Below are 8,003 nucleotides of genomic sequence, written 5' to 3'. Positions count from 1 at the left end.
TCCGGGACATGAACCACGGTCGACTACGTGGGAGTCCAGCGACATAGCCATTACGCTAACTGCTGGTTCCCTATTATTATTTTTTAAAATTTGACCAGACAGAAACAGAGAGAGAGAAAAGAAAAGTGAGAAAGCAAGCCGCCAGGTCCGGGACCTGACCCGTGGTCAGCCATGTGGGAATCCAGCGCCTTTAGCCACCATGCCATCTGCTGGCAGAATAATAATTCTTTTCTTTTCTTTTTTATTTTTTAAACTAATTATTTATTTATTTATTTATTCATTTATTTCTTAATTTGACCAGAGAGAGACAGAGGGTGAGAGTGAGAGAGAAAGGAAGTGAGAAAGCAAGCCACCAGATTCAGGACTCGAACCCTGGTCGGCCATGTGGGAGTGTCCAGCGCCTTAACCACCACGCCACCTGCTGGTCCCAGCTGGCAGAGTAATAATTCTTAAAAATATTAGTTATATTAATTAATGTATGAGTGAGTACACGAATGAGGAGAAAGAAGGGATAAGGCTTTTAGGATGGGGAAAGGTAGCAGTCATAGAGCAGCAGTAAGAACAAGCAGCATATTGGTAGGCCCTTCTGTTTGCACAGTGCTTTATTGCTCAAACTGCTTTTACTCCACTTGTTTCCCCTGCCATCCACTATCTTGTTTGACCCTGAGCAACCATCTGGCCTGTTGTTATGTCTATGTTACAGTGAGAAAACAAACAAGTTAAGTGATTTGTCTAACAGTTCACTGCTGTTTAGTATGGAGTTCAAACACGAACCTGGATGCTTTAACACAAAATCTGATATAATCACTAGATTACCTTCTTCATTGCTCTCTTCCAAGGGGGAGCATATAGTGAGATGTGTTATCTTGAGTGATCTGAGCCAGGTCATGGAAGGCCTTAAGTTTTGTTTTTGGCTGTAGGGCATGCACACTCACCAGAAAGAGATAGATAGATAGAAAGAGAGAAATCACCCCCCAGGGGCATGGCCACACTGCAGTCCCTTCTCCTCCATTCTTATTTTGGGATTTGGGGCACGTGCCTGCTGGTGCCTTTTTTTTTTTTTTTTTTTTTTTTTTTCCAAGCCTCTGGGCCCAGGACTCAAACTATATAGCTGGCCACATAGAATCCAACTGCCTTAACCATTATGCCACTGGCTGGCCTCCAGGCCTTAGGGATTTTTTTAAAAAATTAATTATTTTATTAAAATTTATTAATTATTGGGAACCAGCAGTTAGCGTAATGGCTATGTCGCTGGACTCCCACGTAGTCGACCGCGGTTCGTGTTCCCCCGGTGGCTTAAAACTCACGCCGGGTGCATGTGTGTGCGTGCCCAAGATCCCGAGTGGAGAATGGAGGAGAAGGGACTGCGGCGTGCCCATCCCCCTTGGGGGGTGATTTCTCGCTTTCTGTCTCTATGTCTCTCTCTGTCTGTCTGGCGAGTGCACACGCCCTACAGTGAAAATCTCTCAAAAAAAATTATTAATTATTTTATTATATTTATTCAGTCATTTTCATTTGACCAGAGAAAGACAGGCACACAGAGAGAAAGAAAGTGAGAAAGCAAGCCACTAGGTCTGAGACTCGAACCGTGGTCGGCCATGTGGGAGTGTCTAGTGCCTTAACCACCATACCACCTGCTGACCCTTGGTTTTTTTGTTTGTTTGTTTGTTTGTTTTAAGAATTATTTATTTAATTTTATTTCTTTACTATTATTCTTCGATTTGCCCAGAGAGTGACAGAGAGAGAGAGAGTGAGAAAGCAAGCCTTCAGGTCCAAGACTTGAACTGTAGTCAGACATGTGGGAGTCCAACACCACGCCACCTGCCAGCCCCAGGGTCTTAGGTTTTTAGGCCAGGGAGTTTGGGCTTTTATCTTTCAGCTGCTGAGGGCCTGTAGGAGAGTTTTTGTTTGTTTGGGTTTGGTTTGGTTTTGGAATTTTTTAAATAAAGGATTAATATTAATGGTATTTGTGAAGTATAGTATACATTTAATTGCTTATTAATATTTATTTAACATAAAGATCTGGAAAAGAAGTGTAAGAGCCAGGAGTCACTGGAGTCATCTCTAATGGATTCGGGGTTGTTCATCTCACAAAATCTGAAGCAGCACCGTATTCCAGGCCTCCTGCTAATGCTAAGGACACAAAGGTAACAGGCGCAGGTCACTGTCTGGGTGAAATGAGGTCACGTAAGCAGCTAGAGCCAGCGCAAAATTTGTTATTGCTTTCCTGAATAATGGAGGGTATATATAAAGCTGAAAAAGTCCTTGGTGGCATCATCTTAAAATTACAAAGGGCAAGTCTCCGTGCTTAGGAGAAACCTGACTTGAAGTGCCTGCAGTAGCCCTTCAGCCCTTTTTCCAGGATCATCCCAGGGCAGAGGGGCAGCTGCTGTTGACAGATTGGATCACAAGGATATCTACTTTGAAGACAAGACCCTCTTTTCTACATTTTTCAATACTGAAGGCAGTATCTGAGAAAAGTATCTGGAGGGGTTTCTTAACAATGTGCCCAGGAAGAGCCAGATATTTTGGGGGATGGGGGCGGTACAGGCATGTTTCTATCCCTACTAGAGTCTTGACCAGCCATTGGTATCCCTATGATGTATCAGGAATAGGGAGAACGTTGAAAACCACAGAGCTAGGTTATCTGTAGGTTGTTTGGCGAAGGAAAGGGACTGAGCTGCTCTATCTAGCTCTGTATAATAAGTATAAGATTTGTTCTGGGGACCAGCAGTTGGCGTAATGGCTATGTCGCTGGACTCCCATGTAGCCTACTGCGGTTCATGTCCCGGACCCGGTGGCTTAAACTCATGCCTGGTACTTTTGGGTGCGTGCCCAAGATCCCAAGAGGAGAATGGAGGAGAAGGGATTGTGGTGTGGCCATCCCCCTGGGGGGTGATTTCTCACTTTCTGTCTCTCTGTCTCTCTCTGTCTATCTGGCGAGCGCATGTGCCCTATAGCAAAAAAAAAAAAAAAAAAAAGATTTGTTCTGCATGACCCTGTGGTTTAGAACTAGAACTTTCTACCTTCCAGGACTGGACTTCAAAGGTAGCGTGAAGCTGTCGTGAGAGGCAGTGAGTTCTCTGATACTCAACATATCTGAATATAGATGGCAGAGATGATGTGGGGGAGATTCCAACACTACCAGTGTTTGGACCAAACGGTCCTGTTCATCATAAATGGCATCCTATTTATGATGACAGTCTCCTTGGCTGTTGAAATCAATGAACTTTAGTGATCAGAAAAAGGTGTTAAATGGCTTCATTCTTCAATATGTTGAATCCCTATGCTGAGCACTGGGTATACTAGTGGTAAAAATAGACAAGATTCCTACCTTTTATTATATTTTTTAAATTTAACTTCATTTATTTTTTAATTTGACAAGAGACTAAGGGAAAGTGAGAAAGCAAGCCACACAGGTCCAGGACTCAAACCACAGTGGGCCATGTGGGAGTCCAGGGTCCTTAACCACTAAGCCACCTGATGGCGCCTAAGATTCCTACCTTAAAGGGAGAGTAGAGATACAGTTTAGGGAAAGTGAAGGGAGGCAGGCCAGGAATTAAATGAATGTATGTGAAGTATTACTAGATGCTTTTATGAATTTCCAAGTTTTGTTTTGTTTTGTTTTTCAGTTTAATGCCTTAGGACATGTATGGTGGCTGGAAACAGAAGGAAAGTGAGATAGCACTCCCCAGGGAGGATGACTCCAAGGCAGCCCCTGCCCCTCCACTCTCCTTTTTGGATTTTAGGCACATGCACACACACTGGATGTGTTTTCCAAGCTGCTGGGTCCAGGACTCAAACTGTGCAGTGAGCCACGCGGGATCCAGCCACCTTAACCACCTAACCACCCCACCTGGCTGGCCCTGTATTTCTAAATCAGTAACCACACAGTAGTGATCTCCCCCATCTCCAGAGAGGAGACAGGATGAGAAGCTAAGGATTTACTAGGCTTGCATGAACATAATGTGGGCCCTGCAGTTAAACTGCTATATTAAGAGGGCAAGTGGATTATCCTCTACAATCAGTTGCCTCCTTGTGAAACGGGGATACCGGCAGTATCCAACTTAACGACTGCACAGATTGAGAAAATGCTTGGTGTGCTCTTCGGCTGTGGCAGGTAGAAAGTGCTCAGGTAAGTACTGCAGCTATCAAGAACCCCATTGCCAAGGGCTCACAAGTGTAGATTTGGAGTTAGGCCTCTGCAGCTGGAAGAAGCGCGCGGGCACCGCCCTCCCTCAAAAAAAAAAAAAAGAAAGAAAGAAAACCACCTGGAGGGAATTTTGACCCAGCATTCCCAACCCGCCTCTGCACTCGGAGCCACTCTCGGCCCGCCCCTTCCGGCGCGGCCGTACGTCCGGTGCGCGTGCGCGCGCCTGAGGTCCCGCCTTGCTCGCCGAGGCCGGCTGTAAGCTCCGTGGAGATTGGGCGAGCGGCGGCGTCTTAGGCAGGTCAGCCAACGGGTAAGTAGTGCGCTGCCCCGGCCGGCGGCGGACAGGCGGTCTGGGGAGGGGCGGGCCCGGCGGTGTGGAAGTGGGCTCGGGGCGCGGAATCACCGCCGGAGGTATCCGGGTCCTGCCGCCTTGCCATGGAAAATGCTATTTCCTCCGTTTTACAGCTATGGAAATGGAGAAAGAGTGACAGAGGGGGTTGGAAATTGAGTGCTGAAACGCAGGTTCAGGCCAAAGCCACGGCTCTCTAAAACTGTGGTCGGACCTAGGTTGGATTTGTTTAGTCCAGTTTCTACCCCGTCCCCTCGTGTGTGTGACTGGGTACTTTTCAGCCCTCAGTTTTTTCATCTGAAAAAATGGGAATAAGTATGCTGGTCTCTTAGGGTGGATGGAAAGGGCTTTGCCGAGCAGCAGGTGTTTGCCGAGTGTTTAGAGATTATCCCATTTTCACACCTAGTTTCTTTCTCGTCTGGAAAGCTAGACTGTAGATAAAGTTTTAGGCCTTATCAGCTGGAAGCTCACACGCGCGCGCGCGCACACACACACACACACAGCTTTCCAAAGGAGACTTTGGCATTTGCGGTATTGAATTTACTTACTTTTCAAAGATTTTTTTTGCTCTCCCTTAAATTATCACCTGAATGAGCTTTGCTATTCTGAAGGTGAGCAATGGAAACCTTGGACTATGTTTCATCTTTTTGTTTTGTTTCCTTGCTGGAGGGGGTGCTGACCTTAGCTGAATACATGAATAATTTGGTGTGGCAGGGGGTGAGCGTAGACCTAAGGAAACTGGTGAAATGCCGCGGTGATCTGGCCGAAGATAGAAAGTAAGCTGTTTGGTTTGGTTTTGTCCTAGGGTGGCTCTAAATTCCAACCAAATCTGCCTTAAGAAAGGTCTAATTCTGTCTTCCTGGGTGTTAGTTTAAACAGAGCCTCCAGGTGCCTGTGCCTGAGGAAAGATGAGAGCTGATAGCTGAAGGCAGGCAGTGAGCTGGGCTTTGTTTTGAAAACTGCAGGCCAGTTTTTTTGTTTTTTTTTTGTACAGGCCACATTTTTTTTTTCTGTACAGACATCTAAGAGGAGAGAGATGAACACTCTCTGTGGGGCCTGGTCACTCCTGGATCCCATTCCTCCAGCCCTCTGGCCAGTTGGATCTTGGGCATTGGCCTGCATGCACCTTGTGTTTCAAGCTGACTAGACTGAGGATTTGAACCCCTGTTGCCATGTGGGATCTGGCTTCTCAGCTGGTTGCGGCCCCTTCATCCTTTTGGGGAACAAAGAAGCCAGGTGTTGTTTTTGTTTTTGGTTTCTTTTTTTTTTTTTTTTGTTTTTTTTTTTTTTTTTTTTTTTTTGGTTGGGGGAGGTTTTTGCTATAGGGTGTGTGTGTGCTCACCAGGAAGACAGAGAGAGACAGAGAGACGGAAAGCGAGAAATCACCCCCCTCCCCGGGATGGGGTGGGGGGATGGCCATGCTGCAATCCCTTCTCCATTCTCCTCTCGTGATCTTGGGCATGCACGTACACGTGCCCAGCGTGAGTTTAAGCCACCGGGTCCAGGACTCGAACCATAGTCAGCTACGTGGCAGTCCAGCGACAAAGCCATTATGCCAACTGCTGGTCCCAGAAGCCAGCTTTTACTGGACAGTGGAAATTGCACATTGTTCCTTCCTACTTGAACTTTGTGTTCTCACTGAAGTTTTCTCTAGTATGTAATAGAGTTTATACTTAAAAGTCCTTGTTTTACCCTACCTCTCTATGACAAAAAACATGTGAAATTTTTAATTAAAATGTATTAAAAATTGCAGGAGGCAGTAGGTGGCATGGTGGTTAAGGGTACTGGATTCCCACATGACTGACTACGGTTTCAGTCCTGGACCTGGCAACTTGCTTTCTCACTTTCTCTCTCTGTCTCTCACTCTGTCCCTCTATGGTCAAATTTAAATAAATAAATAAATAAAGCTAAATAAAACAAGAATTATTTAACTTTCTTTCTTTGTTTAGAGGGACAAAGTGAGCAAGAGAGAGAAAGCAAGCCACCAGGTCCAGGACTTGAACCACTATAGGCTATGTGGAAGCCCAGTGCCTTTCCCCACCATGCCACCTGCCGGCCCCTAAAATAATTCTTTAAAAATTGGGACCAGCAGATAGCATAATGGTTACGTTGCTGGAGTCCCACGTAGTCAGCTGCTATTCGAGTCCCAGACCCTGCAGCTTAAAACTCATGCTGAGTGGGTGTGTGTACACATATGCTTATGTCCACAATAGCAAGAGGAGAGGGGATTGTGGTATGGCCATCCCCCCAGGGGGTGATTTCTTGCTTTCTGTCTCTCTTTCTCTTTCTCTCTCTCTCTGGAGAATACATGCACCCTATAGCAAAAAAAAAAAACAAACTCTGAAAATATTAAAAATTGAGTTATGATGTTATTAAACTCTTTTTGGATTGAGTTTTTTGTTGTCGTTTTTGGGTTTTGCTAGATTTTTGCTATAGGGTATGTGCGTTTGCCAGAGAGACAGAAAGTGAGAAATCAACTCCAGGGAAGACAGCAAGGCTGCAATTCTTTCTCCATTCTCTTGGGATGTGGGGCACACATGCACACACTCCTGGCATGAGTTTCAAGCTGCCAGTCCTGGACTTGAACCACAGTCAGCCACGTGGGAGTCCAGTGCCTTAACCGTTACGTCTCTTGCTGGCCCTTGGATTGAGTTTTTAAAATTATGTAATATACAATTGATCAAAACAACATATATATTACTAGTTTTGATAATTATTTAAAGCGTTTCATTTGAAGGGCCAGCAGGTGGTGTGATGATAAGGTGCTGGACTCCCACATGGCTGACCGCAGTTTGAGTCTCAGACCTGGCAGCTTGCTTTCTCACTTTATCTATCTCTGTCTCTCTTTGTGTCTCTTCCTAGTAAGTGCACATACCCTTTAGCAAATTAAAAAATAATAACAAGGGACCAGCAAGTGACGTGGTGGTTGGGGCCCTGAATTCCCATGTGGCTGACCAAGGTTTGCATTCCAGATCTGGCAGCTTGCTTTCTCACTTTCCCTTTTTCTCTCTCTCTCTGAAATTTTATAATTAAAAAGAAAAAATTATTAAATAAATATTTAATAATATTATTTCTCTTTCTCTCTAAATATTTTATAATCTAAAATAATATTAAATACATTTTTAAAAGTAATGATCATTAAAAAAAATTAAATATTTTTATTTAAAATATTTTTTTTTTTTTGGAGAGAGTTTTTGCTATAGGACGCATACACTTGCCAGAAAGACAGAGAGAGACAGAGAGACAGAAAGGGAGAAATCATCCCCCCGGGGGATGGCCATGCCGCAGTCCCTTCTCTTCCATTCTCCTCTCGGGATCTTGGGCACGTATGCACACGGGTCCGAGACTTGAGCCGCAGTCAACTATATGGGAGTTCAGTGATATAGCCATTATGCCAACTGTTGTCCCCAATTAAATAATTTTTTAAAAAAATCTTTTTTTAAAGAATTATTTAACTTTATTTATTTATTTAACTTGACCACAGAGGGACAGAGAGAGAGC

General features: G+C 44.7%; 1 protein-coding gene across 20 annotated transcripts in view; it reads left to right on the top strand.

Annotated features, from left to right (window-relative positions):
• Nucleotides 1-8,003, top strand: part of DCAKD (dephospho-CoA kinase domain containing) — a 40,136-nt gene that overhangs the window by 8,716 nt on the left and 23,417 nt on the right. For 10 of the 20 annotated variants that reach the window (XR_003548142.1, XM_027768874.1, XM_006170008.3 and 7 more), the window contains exon 2: nt 2,021-2,147. The exons of 2 other annotated variants lie outside the window; for them this stretch is intronic. The gene's annotated coding sequence lies outside the window, so the exon portion shown is untranslated. 8 more of the 20 variants (XM_006170013.3, XM_006170004.3, XM_027768879.1 and 5 more) reach the window with 2 other exon arrangements.

This window comes from Tupaia chinensis, unplaced genomic scaffold, assembly GCF_000334495.1.
Source record: "Tupaia chinensis unplaced genomic scaffold, TupChi_1.0 Scaffold148004_1, whole genome shotgun sequence".
NCBI lineage: Eukaryota > Metazoa > Chordata > Mammalia > Scandentia > Tupaiidae > Tupaia > Tupaia belangeri.
The sequence above is the reverse complement of the archived record's forward strand: the minus strand, read 5'-3'. Positions and strand labels throughout refer to the sequence as shown.